This window comes from Falco peregrinus, chromosome 6, assembly GCF_023634155.1.
Source record: "Falco peregrinus isolate bFalPer1 chromosome 6, bFalPer1.pri, whole genome shotgun sequence".
Classification (NCBI taxonomy): domain Eukaryota; kingdom Metazoa; phylum Chordata; class Aves; order Falconiformes; family Falconidae; genus Falco; species Falco peregrinus.
The window spans coordinates 29,960,348-29,987,680 of record NC_073726.1 but is presented as its reverse complement, the minus strand read 5'-3'; the positions used below and the strand labels follow the sequence as shown (position 1 = coordinate 29,987,680).

Here is a 27,333-nt window from a genome sequence, read left to right as displayed (position 1 = left end):
TGGCGAAGGGAATGGTGGCCCCTTCCCTGCGTGATGCTTTTCTGAGCTGGAGCACGTGCTTCTGCTGGGCATGCCTATGGGCCCCCATGCCGGGTGAACCAGGGAAATGCATCAGCTCATCAGCTCAGAAATGTCCAACCAGATGATCTCATGCACCATGCATGACTCCAAATTTGAACTCCTCACATGCTTTCCCAGGCCAGGGCACTTGCCAAGCTGTCTCCCCTCAAAGGGGAGCTCTGTGTCAGCAGAATGAGCCACACAGAGCCAGCAATGCCTCCTGTGAGCCAACTGTGTGCCACTCGCTTTTGGGATTTGCTCCAGTACTTTGGGCTTTTTAGCATTTTCCTGCCCCTGGTCACGCGCTTCTGACAAGGACCTGACTCATGAAGGGATGCACCTCATGTGCATAACTCCATCTGCCTCCCTGACCCGTTCCTCATGTGTATCTAATGACTACTCAGTGATTTCAGGGTTTGGATGCTTTCCTTGCACCAGCTCTGGCGCCTATAACTTCAGCCGTCACATTTCCCTGAATCCCGCCGGCTCCTTTTGCCAGCGGCTGCTGCAGACACTTCAACACCAGCAGCTGTTTGGCAACGTGTTGCGCTGCTGCGGTTGCGATGAAGGATGCCGACAACACCGGCAGCACCCGAACTGGTGCTGCCAGCCCCTGTCTTGTTGCCAGCCAGATGACTCCTCATGACTGCTCAGCTCAGCAGGGAATGAGCTGTGCCACCCCCAGGCTGAGCACAGGCTGAGGAGGGAGGATGCTCTTCAAAGTGATCTGCCTCAAAAAGCACCTTCCCCCCAGGACTCTCTGGTGTGAAGAACTGGATAGCTCAGGAGCTGGTGGCATCACCAAGTCCATCTTACATCTTGGACAGGAGAAAGCAGGTGCTTTGGGAAGTGTTGTGTATAAACTAGTGGGTGATGCTTCTTGCCTGGTGTGCGAGGGATCTTTTGGAGCAGGGGAGGGAGATGGCATGAGGTGTCACAGCCAGGTGGAGGGAACATGCTCCGTTCTTGTTACGCCCAACTTGTTGGGTATAGCAAATCTGTCTGCTTGTCCCCTTGTGCATGCCTCAGTTTCCCTTCCTATAAAATCTGGTGCCATAATCTGAGCAGTACGGCGATCCCCAGGAAGCAACACTAGATATACTGCATCTTTCAGGTGGGGTAGGGAAGAAATATGCTGTCCATGGACTGCAGAAGGTCCTGTTCTTCCAAATCTTTTCTTGGCCAGACCTGCTCATCTCTTCAGGCATGCTTTGGATACATTGCCACCCGGGTGCAATGTGTCTGCAGCCTCCATGAGGAAAGTAAGGGGATTTTCTGCCTGCCCCATACAGGCAGGTTGTGTGTTGTCCCATTGGAGGCACGACCCAGCATAGTGGAGGGTGGAGGCATCACCCATCATTGTGAATCATCATCACATCATTATGCATCAATCTAATCCCATAATTAACCACTCTAAATAAAGAAAAGATAGTTGGATAGTTCACTCTAACCTTTCACACTGGAAGCATAATGTTTTATGGGCTGTAACACATTTTCTACCTGGGCCCTACTGCTCTCCTGGTACCACTTTGAACTTCCAGGGACTAATGTAATATAATGTGATATAATATAAAATGCCTTCATACCAGCCAGCTATACTTTTAAAACAAAGTAAGGGATGTGCCACTTCAGATGGCAAAAATTGCCCCAGTAGCACAGGAGATGCGTTGCACAAGGCTTTTTTCATGTGATGCCCAAACGACGACGCAATCTGATGCCTCTTGCAGCTTCACTATATCACATAGAGACAGCAAGAGAGCTGCACAGAATGCATCCAAAAGTCCTGGGCTGAAATCCCAGTAAAGCCAGTGGCAGGATTTCCATCCATTTCAGTAGAGCCAGGACATTTCCCCCGAGAATCCCTGCTGGCTCTGCTGGGTTGTGTGTCTGTCTCCAACTTCTTCTTCTGTGTTATTCATAAAAAGGACACGGGAACACCTGTTTTACTCATAGGGCTGTTTAACTTACCCACATTTGCATGGTGCATGGGAATTTGCTGTTGGAAGAGCCAAAATAACCTCGTTGTTGTCTTTGTTGCCTGAATATCTGCTCATGCTATAAAGGCTAGCAGCAGATTCACGCTCCCAATCTGTGCTGTGCCATCAGATGTGACATTTGCTGATGGTGTCCTGTATGTCTCTCACCATCCTTGTGCCTCATCTATCACTACAGTATCTAAACACCTTCTGTGGTCAATTAATAGCAGTAATGAAATTGGTGGTGGCTTTTCCTGGAGGCTCTGGTATTTCCTCTTTCCTGCCTGGGGCACAGGTGTAGCCTAGACCGGTGGGATGCCTGGGCTGGAAGGGATGTGATGTGCCGTTCTCACGCAGGGGTCCATCTGCCCACCCGTTAGACCTCTGGGCAACTCACAGGTTCTACTGCTCTACATTTTCTGGTCCAAAGAAAAGCAAAATATAAACACCTGGGGTTTGGTGGTTTTTTTAGACCCTTTCACCATGCAAGTCCCTATTGCTCTATGTTCCTCCAGGACCTTGGCTTTATACCCTTGAAGAAGCAACAAAACCAGGACTCAGACAGTGCTGGGGGTGGGTTTCTCTGGGAAAGCTTCACAGATCTTCACTGCCAACAGGCTGAGCTGAACTGTCTGGAAACATTTCCAGATGGTTCCCTATTGAAACGCAAGATGGTTGAAAAACCCCTCAAATCTAAGGATGCTGGGAGTCTCCTGCACTCTCTCAACCAGAGAAGCAAGGGAGACCCACTGTCCGAACAGCATGCCTATGTTTTCCTGAAAAGGCCGGAGACTTTTGTGTTTAAAGCCTGAAATAACTTTTCCCAAGAGAAAGAGAACTGCTGATGTAGTGTCCCTGTGACAGAGCCAGTGGGAGAGAGGTTGAAGTTCAGAGACAGAAGTGGGGGAGAGAATTTTGCCATCGTACGTGTCCTGGGCACCGAGCTGGGTGGTCAAAGCGAAGAAAAAGGTGGCATCACAGGTGCATCGCCCTGCAATACAAGCCATGGCTGGGAGGGGAAACAAAGGGATGAGTCACAGCCAGCTGCAGGAGGAGGAGAAAACACTAGTGTGCTTTGTGCTGGGTCTACATCTCTTCTGCTATCTAAAGCAGAGGATTCCCTTGCTTGGGTTTATAGCTAGCTCAGTGTAACCACCTACTGATGTCCTGAAATCCTCTTTCTGAGGGTATGGACTCGAGTATTTGGAGCAGGAGGCTGCAATTCAGCCCTGGTGGGATCTGTCCCAGCTTTAGCTCTGGCATCTGGTGTGTCCTCCTGGGTCCCACGTTCGACTCTCTGAGAGCTTCATTGCCCCGGTTGAAGCATGGGTGCTATTCCACATCCTCTGCTCGTGCCGGAGCAGCATCCCGGTGCTCACACTGCAAGCCTGGAGGCCGTGGCCAGGGGTCTGTATGGAAGCAGCAACAAAAGGCAACCCCGGAGAGCTTGTGCGCGGGTTCACTGCAAATATTACCTGGAGAGCATTTTAAAGGCTTCATTAATAGCCACGTGCCAGGCAAATCCTGGGCTGGAAAGTGCTCAGGTAAGATGCTGCAACTCTGCCTGCTGGCTTGTTGCATGTGGTAATTCAGATCCTGGTATTATTTTAGCCTGACCGCTCCATCTTTGTGCAGCGTGGAGGTAAATGCTGCCAGGAGTTTGTAAGTTTGAATATTACTATCTAACAGGAGCCAAGGGTTTAGAGGTTCGGCATTCAGGAGTGTTAGAGGAGCCCTAAATGGCCGAATTGTTACTTGAGCTGAAAGAAGTAGGCATGGTGTTTCCAATTATTCTTCATTTCAGACAACAGCTAGCTGTTTTGGTTTATTGGAGCAGTAGCTGGGTAGGGAAACAATATTGAGTAAACGGTGCTGAAAAAGGCTCAGTGTAAAGCAACAAATTTTTCTGACATAGACCCAACCTTACTTTGGGATACTAGTGGCAAGTCAATAATAGGTACAGCAGAAATCAATCGGTAATAATGTTGCAAATGAGGCAGGGAGCACAAAAAGTCCTTTCAGCACCGTAAATAAATCTCTGTTTGTTCAAACAAGTAGCATTTATGACATGATATGGAGCTTCTGAAAGCAGACATTTAGGCAAACAGAGAAAGGCGTTGAGTTTATTAAGCAGAGTAACTGAAAAAAAAGAAATAGGCAACCTCTTCTTTCTTTTCCTCCCCAACAAGGTAGAGATAAGATACTGGAAACAAAATGCAAGCAAAGGATGTGAAGCTAAGGCATCTTGTGGAGAGATGCAGCTGGGGGGAGGCAGTCTCCTGCTCAGAGAAGATGCTCTCTTGGACATAAAATTATTTTTAGGATACAAACCTACAGTATGGTCCTGTAGAATTTAGCAGGAAATTATACCTTTCTGTTGAGGTCTTAGATGATATTAAATCAATGCAATAGAATTTTAGAGGTTATTAAAAACTCTGCAAAAATTAAGTTTTTCTCTGTTTAACTCTACAGTGTTTTAAAATAACTTCCATAAAGCTGAGCTAAATTTCTATTGACTCCCACTGCTTTCTTTCCTTACATAGTTCTACGAGATTTCTCCCATAAAGGTGTATTACATAACATTAAAATTGCAGCTGATTTTCATTTGTAAGTGGACTATCAGCTATTTTAGTCTTTATTAAAATATAAAACTCAATAGTACTAAAAGATTAGTAGCCCAACAGATGCAAATTGAAAGGAAGGCATCTTTAAAATCACTTACAATCTTTTGAAATTGTAGGGTTTGAGGGTCTGGTACAAGCTGTATATTGAAAAACCTAAGGGAGAATTCAAAGTGCAAACAGGAAAGGGCATTAGAACAAATAGGAAATTTTTTAATGTATGACACAGTAAAGTAACCTCCTAGGAAACTGACAACCTTACAGCCCATCAGAGAGTAAAAGGAGCAATTAGGATGTTGCAGAGAAGAGAAGTTATTTCTTTGTATCCATTTCCAATCCAGAGATTGTCCCTGAAATACTTGTACTGTGCCTGCTCATTGCATGTAATAAATCTGGGAATATTGTCAAAGAATTAGGCTAAGCCAGCAAAAAGTCAGCATAATGCAAAAGAGAGCTTATTCTGCTAGAGGAAGCTTGTTTACCCAAAATTGACGAAAACTGAAGTGTCAACAAAAGATAAGTGTGTGTAATATCTCCATTAAGGCTGCACAGCCCCAGGCTTCCAGGATGGGTCACGGAAGACCTACAGGGCTGAGCAGCTCCTTCCCCACGGGTGGCTTTTGAGTCTGCCCTGCAGACAGGCTGGGGAGCTGACTGAGCTGGTGCGAGCCCTGAGGGATGTCCCTTGGTAGCCTTTGACTCAAGGGCACGTAAAGAGCGCGGAGCTAGCCTGGGAGTCACAGGAGGAGCCCATGGTGAGAGCACAGGTAAAGGTGTCCGTGCTGGTGCTGCCTGGTGGGGCTTGCTGTGGTATGCCTGGTCCTCTTGCTTCAGGGCTTCCTGGGGTATGGTCCTGGTCCTCTCCTAGCACACTGTGGCTTGGGTGTCCTTTGCACAGAGGACAGGCTGGTGCATATGTCGGTCTTTCTTGAATGCAGATTTAGGATATGGCCAGATCTTGATTGTCTTCTGGGAGTTGGGGAGCTGGTTTCTCAGTGTGGGCACTGCTACTGTCCGTTTTAGGCACCAGAGCATCCAGGGCTGAACTTCATTCCTTATGGTGGATGGAGAGAGGCAGGCATCAGTTCAGAGTGTACGCCCATAATGCCTAGCCTTGATACAGAAGGGATATTTTTGGATGTTCTCATGCAAACCACACCAACAATCCCCCCAAAACAGCAGGCAAATGCCCTTCACTACACCTGAGCCATGGCTTCTACATGCTGGCTGTGTTGCCGGGTGCTATGCTTTGGGACAACCCCAGCTACCGAGTATTTTCTAACACTTCTCTCTCAGTGCTGGCAACCCCTGCCTACCTAGAGAAGTCACATGAGAGCAGAGAAATAGATGCTAGAAAAAAGGATTAAAGAAATTAAAGAACAAGAGGTCTTTAGAACTCGTTAATGTACCTCCATGTATTTTGGGGGAAAATAAGTATGAAGCATTAAGCCACCCGGAAACACATGCCTTCTTCACATAAAGATCTGTGACGAGTCAAAGGACTGGAGTACACCTGGGTAATGCTTCTTGACAGCAACAATTGTGGAAGAACAACCAAGTTAACAGCCCTACTAGCTGTGCTCCCTGGCCCCGAGTCCAATGGGCAGCACCTGGCCACCAGGATCAACTCTTCTACTCTCCAAAACAGGGACCTTATAGCCAGACTGCCCCCATCAGAGTGCTCAGGACCATGCCCAGACATGGTCTTGGAGAGCATTTGTTAGCCTTGGCCAAAACTGCACAGGGAACACACTAAAAATTTAACAGTGTGGGCAACATGTGACCCTGTGCCCTGGTTCTTAGTCACTAGTGTGGACGTAGCTGTTGGATCAGACTGAGGTCCAACCGGCCCTGCAGACGACCTCCAGTGATGCTCCTATGCACATCCCCACACCCAGGGGCTGTTTGCAATAAGCAGGTCTCCACCCGGGAGAAATTAGTGACTGTGGGATCTGTCTCACGTCCTCCAACATTGCGCAAACACAGGAAAGCCGTGCAGTCACTGTGGCTAAAAGTAAATTCACAATTAGCTAATATGTTTTGCTGTAATAGTAACGTAGTGATGTCTGGTGCTAGCTCAATAGCCAAAAATGTCTGATGATAGTTACACCCTGTGCTTTGCACAGAACAATAAATAAATGATCCAACAAAAATGCCTCACTGGGCTTGTCCCATTGCCTTGCTAAGGTGCAGGCAGAAGTGCCAGTCCCAAGCTCTTCGGGGCAGGAATTGTCATGTTTTAGGCTGAGACTTCCATCATCCTCCATTCATCACCATCCTCAGTGGCTTTCAAAAATCTCAGCCGTGAAGCAACTGTCCCAAGTGAGTGCAACACCAGTAGTTGTGCTGGTAAAGGTTCAGCTTGTGCCGCTGTCCACAGCAAAAGAAGCTGCAGGGGCACGCAAAGGAGACTTTTCCCAGGTGCATCATATGCCACATCTCATGCTAAGGACAGCTAATGTCCCCCAGCACTGCTGCTGAGTGGCCTGGTGGGGTAGAGACATGGCCTTGAACTCCTTCAAGGTGCACCATGTCCCTCCACCAAGAACAGCATGATGGGATCCCAACTCTCCACAAAGCAGAGTCTACAAAGGAGAAAAGCAGCAAGGACCCGCTAAACCTTTTCCCCTCCAGTTCCCAGACACAGAACACTTCCCAAAGGAGCCAGGCAGAATGTGGCCCAACATGAATGATGTGGCTTTTGGCTAGCCCTTCTCACCTGTGACTCTCAAAGCATTTGGCAGGGTGCTCTCTTCACTTTCCTGCAGTTGCAATAATCTAAGCAATGTGCATAACGATTCAGAGTTTTTATGATTACATACCTTTGTCCAAAGGACATGGTACAAACCCATCTATCTGCAACACGAAGTAATTTCCCCTTGTTAAGGCTGCAGTCATCAGTTAATTGCGTGGAAAGAAAATGCAGAAGACTTCAGATGCTATCCCAAGAAATTGTTGCTGTCATTCATCCAGCTGGTCAGGATGTGATGATCGGTATCAGTTACTCAGCAAGTGATCTGGCATTGGTCTCCTTTGATTTAAGGTCCCATAGACTCACTTGAACTTGCACACAGAAATAAGTTCTCCTAAGGACAGACAATCTCCTCTTGGAAATGTAGTATTTCTTGTGAATCCTGGAATTCCTCTGAATTGGAGAGAGGAGAGTTTTTTTTTCACTGGGGAGCTGGCTGCTCGTGAGTCAGCCTTCTGCAGAAAAATTAAATTTGGTGGTAATTTAAGGTTTATCTAATGCACAGGACGATCTTTTGGCAACACTGTGATGCAAGCTTGACGTTTTCAGGTTATAAACCTCAAGCAAATAAAAGGAGAAAGAAGAATGACTTCGGAAAAGTTCCGTCAGGCTATAAGTCAGAGGCTGTTCCACAACATTTTATCTCGGAAATGTCATGCTGTACTGGCCTCAAAGCAAGAGGAACAGACGGTTCATCTAATACAATTATTTTAGGATCCTTTCATCATAAACAGTGTGCATGCCAAAATGAAAACGTATCATGGGAAAGCATTTCTCATTGAAGCCTGAATCTCCTCCCTAATGTTTATTCTATGTCATGGAGAACACTAGGGGCCAAATACACTCTGGGTTAAAAACACTGGCACCAGTTCTTGCAACAGAAATCTGGCAGGGGTTCAGGATGGGTCAGCCGAAGCAGGCTGCGATCTCCCTCATACCAACAAACCAGTTGATGCCTCGTGCCGGCAAGCAAGGAAAGGGGATGATGAAGAGGAATACGAAGCATGTCATGGAGGCTCGCTCCCTTCTGCAGCTGCTGGCTGGCATCCTGCATCCCAGCCACGGCACTGCTTCAGTGTCCCAAGCGCCTGCAAGGTGGAGAGTAGGTGGGTGCCAGCAATAGCCTACTCTTGTATTGATACAAATCCCTGTGTAGTGGTGATTTGTACCCACTTGCAATGACTCTTTGAATGCCATTCTGGGTGGCAAATCAATCTCTTCGCCATCTTTAAGAACATCGTGATGTCTTCGTCCTGCAAAAAAAAAAAAAAGCTTTCAGACTCTTTAGTTGAGATGGGGTTGCTGTAAAATTCTCTTTATTCTCAGCATGTTCCCATTTAGTGGATTATTTGGGCTGTTTCACTGCTCCCACATTCTGGGCCATTGTCTGCTGTCTTGCAAATGCAACCTATACTTTAAACAGTGACGCGGCAATTTTTGTATGTAAATTCATCTTATTTCCTTGCCATGGTAGGACTACCATGGGTCTGGTACAACTGACTTTCACGTCATCTGCAAGTTTATCAGTAATGATTTTTATCATTTCCTCTGGGTCAGTCCTAAAGACACTGAACAATCCAGGATCCAAAATAAATAAATGGAAGACTTCAATATCTCTAGTATAATTGAATTACAAATTACATTATAAGATCTCTTGCTGAAATAGTTTTTAATCCATTTAGTTTACCAGATTAAGTTTTGTATCATTTTTCTTTAATTGGGACTGTGTTCAGGAACTGTTCAATAACTTGCAGAACTCTAAATAATTTACAACAGCCTTATCTTTATTAACCAAACTTACATTCTCATTAAAAAAACATTCATTTGTTTGACATGACAGGCTTTCCATAAAACTGCTCAGGCATATCAATCAGGTTAGCATCCTTTAATTCATTACTAATCATAGCCTATATCAGATTTTCTTTGATATTGTTTGGGATCAGTGTTAAACCAGTGATATTACGTGAAATACAGTCTTCTGGATTCTGCAGAAAGTATCCTTACCAATTGATGCACACAGGACCAACACACTTGGATGGTCCAGCAATTTTGTTGGCAACCAGCTGGCACGAGCAGGACAGCAATACAACCACGCCAGACCCATCTGCACAAGATCCCAGCATCACACAATAGTCTGGGGAAGGAAAGGCTTCCAGGGATCTCCAGGCTCCCCTCTCACAGCAGGGCTAACTTCACCCTTCACTCAGGCTTCTCAGAGCCTTGCCTAGTTGAGTTTTGCAAGGACAGAGATCCCAAAAGCTCTCTGGACTCCTGTTCTGAGGGTTGGCCACCTTCTCTGTATTTTTTTTCTCCTTAATATCTACTGTAACGCACTTTGCTGCTACTTGGGTTGATTGCCTCTTGTTCTATCACCATGCACCTTCAAGAAAAATCTGGTGCTGTCTTTTCAATAATCTCCTATGGGTAGTTCAAGACAGCAGTAAGCCTTATCATCCTAAGCCTCAATAACCTCTACCTTGCTGGGTCCCACCAAGTGCTCTCCATGGGCTCAGCGCTGTGGCCACATGCTGACTCCAATGTGGCAAAACACTCAGCTTCACCACTAGCCCCACCAATGAGGGGCAGACTGCCCAGATACTGAGAGCTACTAACGTATGGTTCTCTGCTGACACGGAAGTTGGCAGCTATACCTGTCTGGGTTAAATGCTACCTAAACCCTTGCACCTGCTCGGTGGGGAGTGCTATCAAGCCTGGGGAGCCTAATGAAAGCCTTGAGGAAGAGTCACCTGTGTCTGGTTAACGAGAAAGGCGAAGTAGGTGCAGGTCTGCTGCTTATGTGACCTTGCAGGTTTATGTTTTTCCTTGTTTAGAGACGTAATCATTTTACAAAGAACAGTGACCTGAAGAGCTGGGAACTTAATTTAATACATTTCATATGGGCCTGGGCTTGTTGTCTGATTTACTAAAAGATATCAATACAAGTTTTGGTGGGAAAAAAAATACCAGCTGTGTGCTGGATGCTATAAATCTCAAAGGGTAAAGGGATGTTTCAATGCCCGGTACGCTCAGACCTCTTAATTGGCTTTCCTAAATGCCTACTTGGTCTCCCACTGAGCTGGAGAGGGGTGCCTCAGCGTGCGGGTGACCTCTGTGATGCTTACGGGAAACACTGTATTATTCCATCACCCTAAAAAGAGTTTTAATAAAGCCTCCTAGCTGCTCTCTAAATCTAGGCACTAGGAAGAAGAGGGAAGGAGATGAGGGGATGAGAAATGTCCTCTTTCACCCTTCCGGCTGGAAGAAAAAGTCAGGGCAAGGACTGGCATATTGCACAGGTGAGGATGGGTTTAAGAGACAAATTGATTAATATTTAGATCTGCAATAATAGAACAAAATAAATAATGGTCTCCTGCCCGGCGAATGAGCCAAGGGTGCTCTGCAAAGAAGGGACTGCACAATAACTGCCCTGCAAGCCCAGCAGAAGGGCTTCGAACCGTGTTTGGAGGAGGCTGGCCACAGAAGTTGAAATGAGGGAGCGAAGTTCCTGTGGGATGGGGAAACTGTAGCTGTCTGAGATCAGGTTCTGACTAATGGGGAGGAGATCGCTGAGAATAGGAAGGTGGAGGTTAATTAAGTTGAAAGAGGTAACAAAATTATGGAGAGTCTTCCTCTGAAGAAAGGAAGGAGTGAAGGAAGCAGAAAAAGGAGAATGGACATTAAGCTGTACGAAGACTGGAAACACGACTAGGAAAATGATGTCTGTAAAGGAATAGCATGACTACAGAGGAGTAAAATGAGAAGTACCAGGGACAAAATGAGTTTCACTTAGGGAAGGATATAGAGTGTGATAGAAGAATGGTCTGTAAAGGTATCAGAAATAAGAGGAAGGCAATGGAAATTATACATAATTGAATTAACAGAAAATGAAAGAACAGAAATAACAACAGAGAAAAGGCTGGACCATTCATTATTTTTTATGCTTTATCCATGGAGGGGAAAGAAGAAAATAAAAAATAATAAAAGAGATGATGAACTGATATTTATCAGAACCACTTTTACCAAGGGCGTAAGACAATCCAAAACAGCAAAAGAAACACTTCAAATTATTCAGAGAAGTTAGACAAATTCAAGTCAGCAGAACTGGATGAAGTTCCCCCTAGAGCACTTCAGGCACTAGCCAGAGCAATCTCTGACTCATTAGTAATTATCTGGGAGAGCTCATGGAGAACGAGGGAGATCCCAGAGGAGGGGAGAAGGGCAAACACAGTGCCTGTCTTTAAAGCGGGGGAAGAAGGACTTAGGGAATTATACAGCAATCAGTTTAGCATGTAATGCAGAAAAATAATACAATAACCTGTTAAACAATCAGGCATTAAGCACTTGTCTGATAATAGAAAAACATACAATCAACCAGACTGGATTTGCCATAAATAAGCGATGTTAAAACCATCTAATTTCCACCTTCAAACCCGACAACTGTGTTGTAGAATAAAGCAGAGGGAGTATATGTCATCTATTTTGAGATAAGTGGGGTCTTTAACACCGTTTCACATGACATTCCCATAAGCTGACCCGGAGCTATGATCTCTGTGAAATTATCTTACGACATACTTGACAGAAAAGAACTGTGTCCACACAAGAATTACTAATGTGTTTCCTTCAAATTTAGAGGGCTTTCCAAATACACTCCTGCGGGGTTCACTCATGGACCTGAATCTAATATTTTCATTAGTTATTTGGATGATGAAATAGAGAATATAGAATTGCTCCAAAGGATGCGTTCCAAAACGTGTCTGGGAAATGGGAGTAATAGTGTAAAATCAACCGGATTTGGTTCAGTAAGGTCATAAGCAACAAAATGTGTCAATGCAAAGCCGTAAATCACTGGTCAAGCATCCCATTGAAACGAACAGGAGCCGTGAACGAGACACTGAACAGTACACAGCTGCTGCAGAAAAAGGCAGGTCTTATTTTGGAGTGTATGAACAAGAGTGTAATAGATGAAACATCAGAAGCAATTATTGCACTGTAATGAGGGCTTGGTTGGAATACCAGGTTTAGGTTTGGATGCTGTGCTAGGAGAGAGTAGGAGAAAGAAGCAGACAAATTGTAGAGAGGCTAGAGGAAAGCAACAAGGATTATAAATGGTTCAAAAACTTGTAGGTTTTTCTTTGCTTTTTGTGGAAGGGGAAAAAATGAATGAGAAGATGAAAACTATCTTCTAAGACAGAGGAGACTAATAAAAAGGATATTGACAATTGTTTTGGGTACAACACAACTAAATTGGCTTGATTTCCTGCAAAGATTGTTGTTGCTGGATATTTGGGAAAGAAGAAAAACCCATGAATCAAACCCAAAAGCTTTCTGATTCAAAGGAACTTTCTTAGAATTAAAATAGAAATGTCTAAATTAATTCATAAGTCTTCCTCTCTGGAAGCCAATTAGCCTGTCTCAGGGATGGTTGGGTTCTGCTCAGAGCACCGAGGAGGATTCAGAGTCTCTCTCCATCTCTCCTTTCTTACGACTGTCTTTTCTAGGTGTGCCAATGCTTCCATCTTCCCTCTGCCCACCCAGAAAGCAAAATATTGATGCAAATCTCGTCTTTGCACTTTAGCATAGCTTCAATCACACTGTTGGTGTTAATTAATTATCCAACAACAGAAGGAAGCCAGCAATACCAAATGAAGCATGGCGCTTTCCCTGACCAATAACAAAATCAGTCCTTCCTCCCGTGTGTTGCATAGTTTCACCGATTTTCTTTCCTAATGCAGAAGGAAGAGCCTCCTTTACTGTATATCTCCCCTAGACAGTGTGTGGTTGGCAGGGGGGCGAATGGGGTGCTGCGGTCCTCATTTCCAAGGGCTAGATAAATTAGCGAGTGTACTGGAGTGCAAAGCAGTCGTGCAAAACCACACATTGCAAGGCATGGGAACAGAGTGTTTCTCACTTTTTCACTAATGAGGAACTCTTAATTTGCAAAATACAGGAATAACATATTGATGTTTGCCAGGACTGTTGTTCAAGAAGAGCAGGTGATAAGGAAAAAGAAGGAGGGAGTTCACAGACTATCTGGAAGGAATATACTTTCTCTGAACTCTAGGAAGATTATGAAACAATCTGCTGGATGTCTCTGGGTAGAGATAAAAGAAGAGAGAAATCAAAATCAGAAGCAGTCTCATGGTAGAGTATATTGTATATGAACTAATGAAAAAAAGAGATGGAGGAAGGCTTTTTTAAAAAAAAATAAAGGGGTCATGCAATGAACAAGTGCTGAAGGAAAGTGATACACCATGGTGAAGGACACTGTGAATTTTAAAGTGAGAAGGAAGAGGGAAAAAAAAGGAGAAGATGAAGGAATTTAGGGTTTTGACTGTTGCTCAGCATCGCCCTTAGGGTCTTTGGGAATTTTCTGGTAGTCTGAAGGTGTTACCTTCTCCCTTCTTAGAGTAGCACCAAGCTCTGAAAGATCAGACAGCGTGAACAGGTTTCTGTGGGCATCTTTATTCTTGTAAAACACTTTGTTTATTCCTTACACGTAATGTGACTGTAGATTGAAATTCTCAATGTAGATCTGCAGCATGGTTTTGAGGGGGAAACGACATCTGTCCGTGCTTTCGGAGAGGGAGCAACTGAGCACTAGTCAGGGCTAAATGGTCTTGACGGGGAGCATGGAGGAGAGTCAGTAGTACCTATGAATTTGTTGCTGTATTTTAACCTGAATATCTATCAAAGGCATGATACCAAAGGTTTTCAACTTAAAAATCACTTCATGGACCTTGTATGGTGCTCATATCATCCCCATTCAGCAAATAATTCCCATTCTCCAAAGGATGAAACAGAGACAAGAGTTCAGTAATTTATATTTGGCAAACTTTGTTAAGTCTTAAAGGTGAGACCCCTTCGTTCACTGGAGAAATGGGGTGTGAAATCAATGTTCGTACGGTCTCTGCACCTCTCTGCTTGGTCGCCTGTGGGACGCTGGGGTGGCTGTAGCTAGCATACTTCATGTCTTGCTGAAAAGGTGCATGAGGAAATGATCAGAGAGGGTAGGATGTGGTTAAAGCCTCAGCTTGCTGACTGGAGCTAATGTGAGGGAAGCATATTATGTCTCACATCCATTAAAGCCTCCAGCACTCACCTCCCACTAAGATGAAGGAGCAGCAGAGAAGGAATTGTGACTTCCCGAGTCCCAGTAGCTCCTGGAGCTTTTCCTGTTAATATGCAATTATGTGCTGCCCTGAACTTGGAGCACTGAACTCCAGCCCTGAGGCTCAGCTGCAACAAACACAGCTGCAGGAGGCCGAGCCACAGAGAGAAGCAAGCCCCAGAACAGGGTTATCACACCTCCAGCCACCTGTGCGGAACCAGCACGTAGGAGGAACCATGCTCTCCACCTCCTGCCTTCTCCCTCTCTCCTCTCCTGCCTGCATAGCTTTGGGGAAGTGGCTACAGGTAGGAGCGGTTATACTGTGAGGTGTGGGCAGGGTCACCAGACTCTTTCCCCGCCCCCCCTTCTTTTCACCCTGGATGTGACAATTGACCATATAATGCTCTGCATGGGCTTCCTCTCCATCTCATAACATAGCAGCTTCTGCTATGGCTTTTCCTTCATCTCACCCCCCCAACCCCAAGCATCTGCGGTCCCTGTTGACCCATCCACCCTCTGATAAACCCCTTCCACTTCCAGATCATGGTATTAACTTGACATTTGCAAAAGGTCACCGTGTTTGCTCTGCCTGAGGGTTATATTGCTCACTCTTTTGTCTTTTTGCTTTGTAAGCTCTTCAAGGCAGAGGTTATCTCCTAGGGTAGGACTATATGGTGTCCAGGAAAACGATGTCCCTGATCTCAGTTGGTGTTTAGCAGCTGTAACGTGGATAATAATGTGCTCCTCAATAGAGAGGCTGGCTCCAATTTTATAGATTAATCATGAGAGGTTAATGAATCTTAGCTTATATGTAGAAGTTTTCCTTCCAGAAGAGGTCCATATGCAGCATATCATGGTAGAACAACTAATGCCTTAGTTTCAAAGAGCACCAGTGCCAGATCACTCCTACCTTCCCAGGAGTCCATTCGGACTGTGCGGTATCGCTGGAGCATATGCCGTTTGTGACTGCTGCAGGAACAAATATGGGACATAAGGGAGGTGACACACAATACATATTTTGTGCATCCAGTTTATGCATATGAAGGCACGGCTTTTTTTAGCTTGCAGTTTGTCACGCTGAAACCGTTTGTTGCATCAAACTAATTGCAATTGAGATGAGAGCGTATGTTATGCATAGTGTTAGGATATCTGTCCTGCAGTGGCTGGTCCAAGCAAGGTGCAGCTGGTAAGAAAGGATGTATAAATTCAGCCTTTGCTCTTAGGTAGGAATGGGTTTGATCCTGTCCTTCTGTCCTGACTTGACCGTCACCCCTGTGTTTGCCTCCCTGAGGTGGAGGTGCAGGGCTAGAGCTCCGTCATGCCATAGTCTCAGTTAGGCAGCCGGGAGGGCTCCAGCCTGGGTAGGAACTCAGCGTGTTGCCTTTTTGCCCACGAGGAGACACCCCAGGCTTGGCTTTTCCCAAGCATAAGCTGGCTCCGAGCCTCAGCGGCAGCGAGGCTACACCAGAAAGGTGGCTAGAAAAGTGTGGCTGTAGGACTCAAGCCTGTGGTTGAGACTGCTGTTGGTGATGCGCATCTCAGTGGCAATGCATCTACTGACCACGTTTGGAAGAGGTGGGGATGAGGAATCTTTGCCTATAGCTTTAGTGCCACAACCAACAGAGCACTAGACTGACGAGCCATGCTAGCCCTAAGAACAGCCCGACCTGGCTCCTCTGCCATGGTTTGCTTTGGGAGTGACGCAAAAGCTAGATTGTTCCCCAAACCTACATAGAGGCATTCCGAGGTGCTAACTTTTCCCTTGCACATAGTGATATTCCTTACACTCCTCCGCTGTTTTGCTTTGAAAACAACTTATTCCCTGAACTATGCTGGTTCTTCTGCTTCTCCACGATACCTCTTGCCTGCCAGTGAAAACCTGACTAGGCAGGATACGGCAGCACGGCGGCTTGGCTTAGCTACATAGAGATTAACTGGCTGGTACTTATGGCTTGGGTGGCTGGAAGGTGGCTGCCAGTCCTGGTGCATTATGGCTAAGTTCTGCTCCAGTTTCTGATCCAGGTCTCTCTCTCCTGCCCGTGTGCAACTCGCAGGAATATAACTGTCTTTGAAATATCTGCTTTCTCCCAAATTCATCTGAAATTCATTAATGGGTTCAGAAGCTTTTGGGAGAGGGGGATAGACACATCCGTGAACAGAGAAGCAGCACAGCAGAACCTTTATTTCCTTAGGGAGGCAACTGAGGAGATATAAGCATTTATTCTCATCTGTTGCTGAGCTTACGACCCACACAAATAACGGGGAAAACCAAGCAAGCAGCCGACTGCAGAATGGGAACAGGGAAAATGACTCAGCAAGCTTGGCACCGATCTGGAGAAAATGCAGGTACATTATAACCTTGCTCGAGCATCAGTCCTGTCCCTGACATGATATAGAAACAGCAGCTAGTGTAGGTATTTGCATCCGATGGAAACATTCCTTCTGATAAATGATTTAGCCCTGCTCTTGCAAATAGTTGTATACAGGAGCAGAGCAGGTGAGGGGCTGCCTTTCCCTTTGCCTGCAAGGGAGAGAAAAAGTTCAATGAAAACCTCTCGCTGTTTTTTAAATATCCTTTTTTTTTTTCTATCAACAGTTGACAAATATCTGCTAAATTACAGTTTCATGCTTTGTTCATGTCATTTTTCCTAAGATCGGTATTTCCTGCTACATCACCTTAGAAACTTGATCAACAAACACTCTGCTCTACATGTAAACAAAGCTTTATTTTACCCTATTTTTGACAGCAGCCAGTATATTAGAAACCAGAACACTTCAGGTTCTCTGGGCTATTTGCCTCAATTTCACAATTTGGTTTTGGTTTTGAGGGCCTGTCAGCATTGTTTATACCTAGATCTGTTTGTGTAGTAAGGTTTTCATGTGAGTGGTAAAGAAAATATATTACTGCAAATCGCTTTCTGGAATCAGGCTTTCTTCCGTCAAGAGTCTAAATGAAACTGTACTTTCTAACACATGGGAACTAAAGAGTGAAAAGAATTAGAAAGAGAAGTGAAACGAGAAGGTTCAGTTTCAGTGACAAAAACGAACAAAAAAGAAGCAAAGACAACGTTGACAAGTAAGCAGGACCATCTCCAAAGCTCAAGCTCTAGTGAGACCCATGAGCATTACCTCTAATGGAGGAACTGAAGAACTCTGCCGGGCCCTTTAACCATTACCCTGCAGACCAGCATTGAACCTTGTCCTGACCCCATGACAAGTGTCTTTTTTTATTATTATTATTTTTTATTGTGGGAAGCTAGGACTGGAGCCCTATAAAGTTTTTTTTCTTACTTGCTTTCACAAGGCAAGCATTTCGCAGGTAGCTGCTGTGAAAACACAAATTTAATCCAACAGCAAAGGGGGAATTTTATTTGGCAGTTTTAAAAGCCTGCACGGGAACCCCAGCTATCGAGCCTCCTGTGATCTGCCACAACACGAAGACAGACTCCATCGGTTAGGGATTAATTTTAAGGCAGATATTAAAGCCTACCACATGATGAAGGATTTTCCTATATGTGCACTCATATGGGATGCTTTAAATCCTTCGTGTGTGCATGTATATGCATATGTGTGTGAATGCTGGTGTTTATTCAAACCTTTTTCATTCACAGGCAGACATAGCCTTAGGCTTCTTCAGGCCTTTCCAAAGAACATAAACTTGGTAGGGGGGAGAGAGAGAGGGAGAGAGAGGAGTCATCTTTAAACCTCACATTTGTGAAAGTAAGTTTTTGAAGGAAGCAGGCTCAGGTGGAAGGAGCCAAGACTGTAAAGATTTTATAACAACATTTTTTAAGAGGAGGTAGAATCCCTGCTCTTTCTTAGAGCAAGACCTCCTTGCAAGAATGTAAAGTAAATTTGGGAAAAAAGCAGCCTTTTTACAGAAATGCATCATTTTGCTTTTCTGCCCAGCTGTAACCTAAAGCGTCTTGGCTTGACAAAACAAAATAAAGCTGCATGAGGATGCGCTGTCACTGCTGCTGCTGCCACTGCCTCCTGCAAACGTCCCAACGCTGTGCACCGATCTCCCTGTCAGAGCCCAGAACAGGAGTGATGCCTTCTCCTTCCAGCCTAAATCCTGCGCCAGACAAACTTACCCTTCAGCTTTGTGAAACACGGCTCGGTTTGCAGCAAGCAGCTCTGCCTGAGGTGCCGTTTCCGAGCTGGCGTGCCTAGGTAACTCTCTTCCCATGACACAGCAGAACAGCAACGGCAGCAGCGGCAGCAGAGTAAAACAGATCAGTTCTGGCAGTACTCCTAGAAGACTACTTTATATCCCAGCTCCAGCCTTTTTTCTCCTTTAAGGATGATCTGAGAAAGGAAATATGGAATAAAAAGAGCCTTAGTAAGGTAGGGAAATAAGGCCCGGGGAGATGGAAAGTGAGGCACACTGGAGCTAGACTCCATGGCTGTGGAGCAACCTGGATAAAATGGCAGGAAGGAATTCAGAGGTAGAAATCCCCCCAAAATTGGATGGGAAAGGACAGATGATGAAAAGTGGGGTGGATAGAGGAAAGACTCTGAGAAGGAGGATGAACTGTTGCTCACTCGATTAACTCTTTTCAGCTAAAATCATTAATAAATTCTACAGAAGTCCCAAAAAATGTGAAAGTGGGGGTATCGGAAGCACAGATCTGTTACCTAATACAAAACAAAAAATCAAAACATTTGAAAGTAGAGGTATCTGAAACACGGGTCTGTTACATGTAAGGCTCGTTGCACGTGCCCTCTGGAATGAGTGGGGCAGAGCACAGGTACTTCAAAAGCATTAGTGGGAGGGCAAAGGGAGGTGACCTGCCATCAGTGCCAGGACTGGGCCCGCGCCGTCCAGCGGGGGGATCCGGTCCCCTGCCATGGCTGTCAGTACCTGCAACGGGCATTAGCCTCAACCCCACGGACGGTAAAAAAGTCATTTATATGATTGCCTTCTAGAAAGCTCGGTGGGACGCTGAAGAAATTAAATTCCAAACTTAAAACTCATTGCATCCGTAGGTCGTGCTTTCACCTGCTGAGGGGCTGAGATTTCCAGTGGAAGCCGTAAGGAATACGGCAGGCTTTTTCTCCTCCCGTTTTTCATGGCAAATCCATCCCCTGCTACGAGCTAGCCCCTTGGATCTTGCACGTGGCCGCCAACACCTATGTGATGCCACCAGTTTGGGAGCAAAACCTGGGGAGCTCCCATGGGAACTGTGTGCTGCCCTCCATGCAGAAAACCCCGGGAGCCCCCTGTGCACCCCCGGCCTGGCGGAGGTTTGCACCGTGGTGCAGGTGGGTTTTAGCTCTTTCATCCCAAATCCTGGGGGCAGGAGGAAAGCTGGGAGAAAGAGGGGAAAAAAAAAAATAATTCCAAGCAAAACCCGCTTCAGCACCGCGGGCAGAACAGCAGCCGGAGGAGCGGCGCGCTGCCGCCCGGCCTGCCCGCACCCCCGGCGGCGGGAGGGCGGCGGGACGGGGGTGCCGGGGGGCCCGGCGCTTCGGGGCGATGGACAACATCTTGGCCGGTGCTTTTCCCTTCTCCAGGGGGGGGCTGTTTGGATAGGCGGCTGGTGTTACCGCACTGGGAAGCAGGAACGGCTCCTTCCAGCGCCTCGGTGCTGCGACCCGCTGCAGGAGACCGGCGGCATCCCAGGTGGGAGCGGGGGATGGTTCCCTTCCCGGCTTGGCAGGGTGAAAAGCGGCGTTCGCGACCACCGCACCGACCCCGCACAGCCGCACCGACAGCACCGCTCATATCTCCAGCCTCCTCAGTCTGTCACAAACAAGTCTGGGTTTTTTTTCCTCCTTTGTGGTTTCTTTTTTTGTTTGGGTTTTGTTGTTGTTGTTGTTTGTTTTTGTTTTGGGGGGTTTTTTGCTGCCGCTCCCAGCACCGGAGACCCACCGTGGCCGCGGCCGAGCCGCGCACCCTCCCGCAGCGGCTCCGTCCCGGCTCTGCACCGTGCGCGGCCGGTCGGGGAGCGCAGGCACCGGCAGCGCAGGCGGTGCGAAGGAGGGAGGGGAAAAGGACTGAACAAACCTACCACACAACAAACCCCAAACCACCAACCCTAATTAATAATAATAATAGAAGGAAGCGCAGCGACTTGCTGCGACCGGCGGAGCGGAGGGCGGTAGGTGCGAGGCGGGCGGCCCCCGGGAGGGCCGGCGGGGCGGCGGGTGGCGGCAGCGGGGCTCGCAGCCCCCCGGGGCGGCCGGGGGTACCGGCGGGTCCGGCGTCGTCGTCGTGTGAAAGTCCCCTTTAAGTTTCCATAGAGAGGCCCTCCGGCTGTCACATGATGGACATGATATAATGAAACAACATCGTGGGTAGGGAAGCACTCGGGGAGCCCGGGGCGGCGGGAGGCGGCGGTGCCCCCCCGCCCCGGGCCCGCCCTGCCCCGTGCCTGCACCTGTCTCCGCGCCCGGGAGCGCGGCAGCGCCGGCAGCCCCGCCGGTGGGCTGCGTGTGGCACCCTCCCGCGGGGAGGGCAGGGGGAGGGGAGCCGGCGGAGCGGCCGCTCGGAGGTAAGTTACCGGCGGGACGTGGCCGGGGGCTGCCCGCCCGCCCGGGGGGGCGCGGGGGTGCCGGCGGGGCAGGCGGTCGCGGCGGTCGCGCCATGTTTGCGCGGCGGCGGAGTGAGGGGGGGGGCGCGCGGTGGGGGGGGGCCTGGGGGCGCCGCGTGTCCCCGCGGAGCGGCGGGCGTGTGCGCGCCCTCCCGCCCTCCATGTCCGCATTCCAGCTCATGTTGCGCAGATAAAATTCAAACTTGAGGTAAACACAAGCGGCGGGGGGAGGGGGGGGGCGGCTGGGGGGGGGTAGGCGAGGGAGGGAGGCTCGCTCCATCCCGGCTCGCAGCGCCCGCCACCCGCCCCCGCGCAGCCCACCCGCGGATCCCCCGCACCTGGCCGCCAGCGGCAAGCCCGGCCGGCCGCTTCGCAAGGGGCTGCGGGCGCAGCGCTGCTCCTGTCCCCCCGCTGCGGGGGAGGCAGCGGCGGGGCGTGCCCCCCCCCCCCCCCCGCACCGCGCACCCCCGGGAGGAAACGGCAAGTGGGGGGCACGGTGCGCGGCAGGTGCGCGGGCCGCTGTCGCGACATTGGGGGGAGTTTGCCTCTCGCGACGTGGGGGAAGGAGCCAAGTGACAGCCGAGCTGCGGCGGGGGGGGGGGAGGGGGGGGGGGGAAGGACGGGGACTTGCGCCGTGTTGTTTTCATCGCTGCGTGGGTATCCCGAATCGAGCAGAAATAACAACAATCCCCCCCCCCCCAAATCACCCACCCCCAGCGCCGGCCGGGGGGGCCGGGCCGCATTTCCAAGTGCGTATGGAGAAAACAAGATGCGTCCGCGGGGGGGGGGGGGGGGGGGGGGGCGGGGAGGGCCGGGCCGCGCCGCCGCTCGCCAGCCCGGGTCCGTGACACAGGCGGTGCCGCCCGGCAGCGGGTATATTTAGCAGTTCCCCCCCCCCCCCCCAGCCCTCCGCATGCTCCGCGCCCGGTGCGAGCGGTGCGAGCGAGCTGAGCGCCGGTTGATGAGGCGGGCCGGCGAGCGGCCGAGGCACGGCCTGCTGCCCCACAGGTGGGTGCCTGAGGAGAGGGAGGGCCCGCGGCCAGGCGCCTGCCCTGCGGGGAGCGTTTGGAGTGGTCTGCCGCCCCCCCACCCGGGAAGGCGGCGGGAGGCTGCTGAGGGGGGCGCGGCGAGGCGAGGGCGGGTTGGGGGGCCGATGGGGCGGGCGGGGGGGAAGCGGGGTCCGGGGCAGAGCGGCCGTGCGGGGAGCGGAGTCGGCTGCTGCGGGCGAGGCGCTTCCTGCGTGGCGCAACTCGGGGCTGTTGCGGGAGGGGCGGCGGCCTGCGGAGCTCCGGGTGGGGGTGCGTGTGCCCGGGGAAGGGGGGGGCGGCCGGCTGCGGAGCCGTGGCTGCTGCGGGCGCGCGGCGGGTGTGAGGGCGCGGGGCGGCGGGGGTGGGGGGTGGGCTTCGGGCGAGCGGCCTCGCTGAGAGGCGGGAAGCGCGCGCGACCCCTCGACGCGCGGCAGCGGCCCCCGCCTGGCGCCTCCTCAGCACTGCACCACCGAGGCGGCGGCGGGCGGGACCGGCGGCCACGCCCACCGCTCCCGGCAGACCAATGGCCGCGCCGCTGGCGGCCGACCCCCCCCCCCCCCCCCCCCCCCCCCCCCCCATCATCTTCCCCCCCCGCCCCCCCCACCTTCCCTCCGCCCGCCTTTGGCAGGGCGTCGAGCGCGGCCCGCGCCCGCCCACCCGCCTGTTTGTTATGGTCGGGGCCACGTGCCGCCGGCTCAGCCCGTCACGCGGCCCGGCCTCGCGCCGCCGCCGCCGGGGCACCCGCGGGCGAGGGCCCGGCCCGGGGCGGGGCTGGCGGGGACCGGGGACTGGGGCCGACCTCGGGGGGGGGGCCTGAAGGCCTCGGGGCCGCGGCTGCCCGGCTGCCGCCCCCCGGGCCTTGCCTGCCGTGCCGGTGAGGGGAGCGGTGCTCGCGGCCTGCCCCGTGACGCCCCCTGAGGGGCCTCTCCCTGGGCCAGCGGTGTCGGGCCCTGGCCGAGCCCTGAGGGCCGATCTGCGGCTGGCTCTAGCCTCCGTAGGGGGAGGCTCCTCTGCCCGGGAGAGAGCTGTGAGAGCTGTTTATGCCCAGCGATACGTGGTTGGGGGTTTTTGTATTTTTTTTTCCTCTCCCATCCCTCCGTGCTGTCCTGCATTAGCCAGGGGCAGTAGCTGCGTATCTGCCTAGCCCGGTGGTGGTGTGGCATGCAGCTTTATGTAGGTAACACAGGGGAACGCTGTGAGGATCGTGTTTAGCTATCAGTCTCCTGAGCCTGGAGCTTTGAGCCTATTTATAGGTAGGTTGGGCAGTCTTCAGCGTGAAGGACTTGAGCTGCGTCCCAATCTGTGGCAGAGTGAGGCACCTTAAGTGATGGTGTTCTGTTTTCGGCAGGTCGTTGTTTCTGGAAACAGGATTTTTACGGAAAGCTCCAGAGTCATGGTTGTTAATAGGCTATATGGAGAAAGACTAGTCAGTTTGGAGTTGAGGAACGTAATGCCATTTTAATGTAACTTCTCGGGTAGCAGAGCAAACAGTAAGAGGATACTCGGTTCTAGATTGGTGGCTTTCGGCTTGCAGGCAGTGGACCCTGGCCGTCTGTGAACAGCTTATCTGGGGTCAGTAGGAAGCAACAGAGGAAAGGACATTTGTGTTCTGTAGGCTTACATTCATTATACAGGTACCTGCACCACTAGAGATTCTGGGTCTGACGAGCTGTTAAAAAAAAGGACAAAAAAAAGACTGCTATTCTAGGTCATTAGGATACTTTGGTTTCGAATAAGTAGAGGAGGGGTGAGAAAAAAACCTGTATCTGTTTTGTTGTGTATGTCCCTGTTGTACTGTTCAGAAGTTTAAAATTCAATATCTTTTTAAGAATTACATAACCATTAATAACATCGTGACTCTCAGGAAGCTTTAAAGAGTTAAATAACAGCAGATGAACAAGAACAGGTCAAGAAGAGGAGAGATGGTTTTATAACTAATGGTGAGGACCGTACACGGATATTTAAAACTGCTTTGGAATTGCACTGGAAAGGATTATTTGTTAGTAGTAGTATTATTTTAACGCCCTATAAAAAGAGGATACAAGGAGGAGGATGGAAATCCATAAGTTAGCAGTTCTGTGCTGGTCTAGTCCAGTAAATGAATCGGGGACAGTTTATGGTGCTTCTTGTGCTTTCACTTCTCTTCCATCCGAACTTTATCAGTACGATTTTGAGCATCTGAAATGATGTGTTTCCAGACCTTGACTGGTGTTGATGAGGAGGGAATATGGCCTTAAGATAGCAAGAATGGTAATGGCTCAGAAACAACTGAGGATCATGGTAGTGGTGAAAGGAGTGGTGTGGTAATAGGCTGTACTTGGCATATGTTGTAGAGAGCTGATGTCCTGCGTTGGTTGCAGGAGTCGTTTGAAACGGTGTTACCTATGGGAATAGGTTTATTCAACCCGGGTAGTATACTTGATTTGTAAGAGCATATCTGCATATGTTTGCATTTTTTTGGGGGGGAACCCCCAAACCTACCTTAAAATAGGAAGTTAATAGGGAGCACTTGGTCTGTTAGATATTTGAGAATACCAGGAGGTGCTCTGTAACAGCATGCCAGTGTCTCAGATTATTTATTTTTTTTTGAGCGTACATGGAGTTGCTGGTGGAATTGATGCACCAGGAAATTGCTTTCTCTATTTTTGTTGGTGAAATGCAGTTAACATAAAATGAGCCCTTTGGATCCTGTATCCCATTTCTCTTTAATATAACTAAGATCATTTATCTTCTTGACAGCTAGAGGAAAAAATACTTCATTTTGTAACTTGGTTCACCTTCTCTTCAATTGCTGTCAGCTCATGACGAGGCACAATGTGTGCTGTACACTGTGTTCTACAGAGCTGTTTTGGTGACGAATACAATGTATATGGAAAAAGTGCTATGAAAAATATTGTGCCAGTTCTCTCCACTTTTTATATAAACAATACCAATATATCTCTTAAAAGAGGTACTCAGAGTTTCATTTTAGGACCTAATGCCTTGCCTAATTCTGGTGGCAAAAAGGTCGCTATTTTACTCTTCGTAAGTACTTGAAAAGCATCTGAAAAGATTTAAACTAGTGTTCGTATTGGTTTTGCAATAGGAAGTAGTGAAACCTTTTTTTTTTTTCTCCCTGTTGTAATAAAAAGGGAAATTTTGAACTTACATTAACAGTGTGTTTGTTTATGCTGCTGTAACCTGTTACAATTAAAATTAAGAGGATCTCTTTAATCCAGGCTAGGTTTTTTCAATTGCTGTAATCGCATGTTTACTATATTTCTTTTATATTTAAAAATGAAAACATGGAGTTGTGGTTTTTGTCGTCTTGTGTAGTCTGACTAGCTGTAGTTGATTCTGCCATTTTTGCACAGTGTTTTTCCATAAACGTCGTGCTCCTGGAATTATTGGTAGTACCAGAGTATGAGCTTGAAGTGCTGTAACATCAAGGGCTGAGAGTACTTGCAAACATGAACGCTGAACTGCAAAGTTTAAAAAAAATAATCTCCCCAGCAGTTCTTTGAAGCCATTTTTAGAGAGTCAGGATTGAAAATTTTTGTCAGTGACTGGAGATGGAATTAATTGGGCTGCAACTGTTTGTCACGAATTTAAGCATAAACAGGGTTTTCTTTTGGCTTTGCATTTCGTAAAAATGCAGCATAAAATCCGCCATCCTTTCACAGTCCTTCAGGATGCTGTACCTCAGCCAGCAGATAACAGCGTTGTTGTCTAACAGCATGGCTGGAAATCGGAGTTTTTTGTTCTGAGTCTTGCCCTTACCAAGGTCGGAGATCTCATCCTCCCCTACATTCCTGATCTGGGTACTTAACGCTTGCAGAGGGTCCTGATCCATGAATTTTGATGAATTGCCTTGAGCTCTAGGAGGGATGCGTTAAATGTCCCCAGTATCGTGCTGCTTTACAGACCTAAGTTTGGAGATCTCTGAAGGACTGACATCTATATAGCAAAAATATTAATTATGGTAGTAAAGCAGTCAAGTGGAATTTTTTTTTCTAAGTTTCTTAAATAAAAGTAATGTATTTGGCAGGACAATAAAAATGTGATAATTGTCATAATACTCTTGTTTTAAATAGTTTTAATCAATATGGTTTACTTTATGAATTCTGTAGTCTAAATGTGGGAAGTTTTGTGGATGAGGGGAGATGGTACTACTGTCAAATTGGGTTTCACAGTAATCTGAATTTTGGTGTACTATTACTCAGGAATTATTTTTTCGTAATTGTTATGTTACGAAGCATTAATAAGGCAGTGCTGATGGTGAGTTGGTGGGGTTTTTGTACTCTTGCTAGGCTAGAAATTCGTTACTGAAGCATAAACAAAAGAAATTGAGAAACAAATGGTTTAAAGGGCATTTATAACACCATTTGTAAGCCACGGTTTTACAAACACTTCTCTGAATGTCTTGTTTAAGGACTAGGTCTTATTGAAGAACATAAACTGTGCAGTTACGTAGAAAGTAAAGAGTTGGTAAATATATTGTGACTGCTTTAGTATCTTTGGGTGGTTTTTTCCTATATTTCAAATTTTTACTCTGGCAACCAGACCCACGATGTGCTTACGTGTACAGAATGCTGTGCAGTAGTCTCAACAGAAATCTTGTGAAGTTTGTGTGCTGGTAATATTGAGATTTTATTTATTTTTATTTTTTTCCTTTGTGCCATCTTGCAGGTGGTCAGAAGCAGCAGTTAGTTGCCTGGGTGGGAAGACAGGGAGAGTGGAATGGGGAGAGGGAAACCTGGGTAAGCATTGTGCTGGGCTATTACAAAGTTTAGATATTTCTGCCCTCTTCTTTGCATACAGGAACATACTGATTTGCCTGTATGCTACACCAAAATGTAGCAATTTGAATACAACTACTGTCCTGCTGAGCCTTAAGGAAGGATTAGGTTTTTGGTAGTGTTTATGAGCTCGGGTTGAACTTCGTCTGTGTTGGGAGAAGTTCTGTGGACAGAGTTTGGATCTCTGGAAATATCCCTTGAATCGGGGCTAATTTTTTCATCTGTGTTTTCATCTGGTATAATTTTGGTAGCACATAAATTTCCAGAAAATGAAATATTTTTTTTATTATTCATGTAGTAACATTATGTATGAAATACCCAGAAGATGTGCTATTTTGAGTAATACCTATATTATCTTCTGGTTCCTGAATTTTAGCATAACTGTAGTAGCTACTGTTGGAGCTTCTGCCAAAATATGAGTTGTAAAATGAAGGCAGATACTGGCTTCATAAATTAACAGCATGCAGAGGAAAT

The 27,333-nt window shown here is 48.0% G+C and overlaps 1 long non-coding RNA gene across 4 annotated transcripts in view; it reads left to right on the top strand.

The window, feature by feature from the left end:
• The first annotated feature begins 20,697 nt into the window (after positions 1–20,697).
• Positions 20,698–27,333, top strand: part of LOC106112105 (uncharacterized) — a 131,733-nt gene continuing 125,097 nt past the window's right edge. For 3 of the 4 annotated variants that reach the window (XR_008747755.1, XR_008747758.1, XR_008747757.1), the window contains exon 1: positions 20,700–21,014. This is a non-coding gene — a long non-coding RNA (uncharacterized LOC106112105). Of the gene's footprint in view, positions 21,015–27,333 lie in introns of all 4 variants that reach the window. The other variant, XR_008747756.1, reaches the window with a different exon arrangement.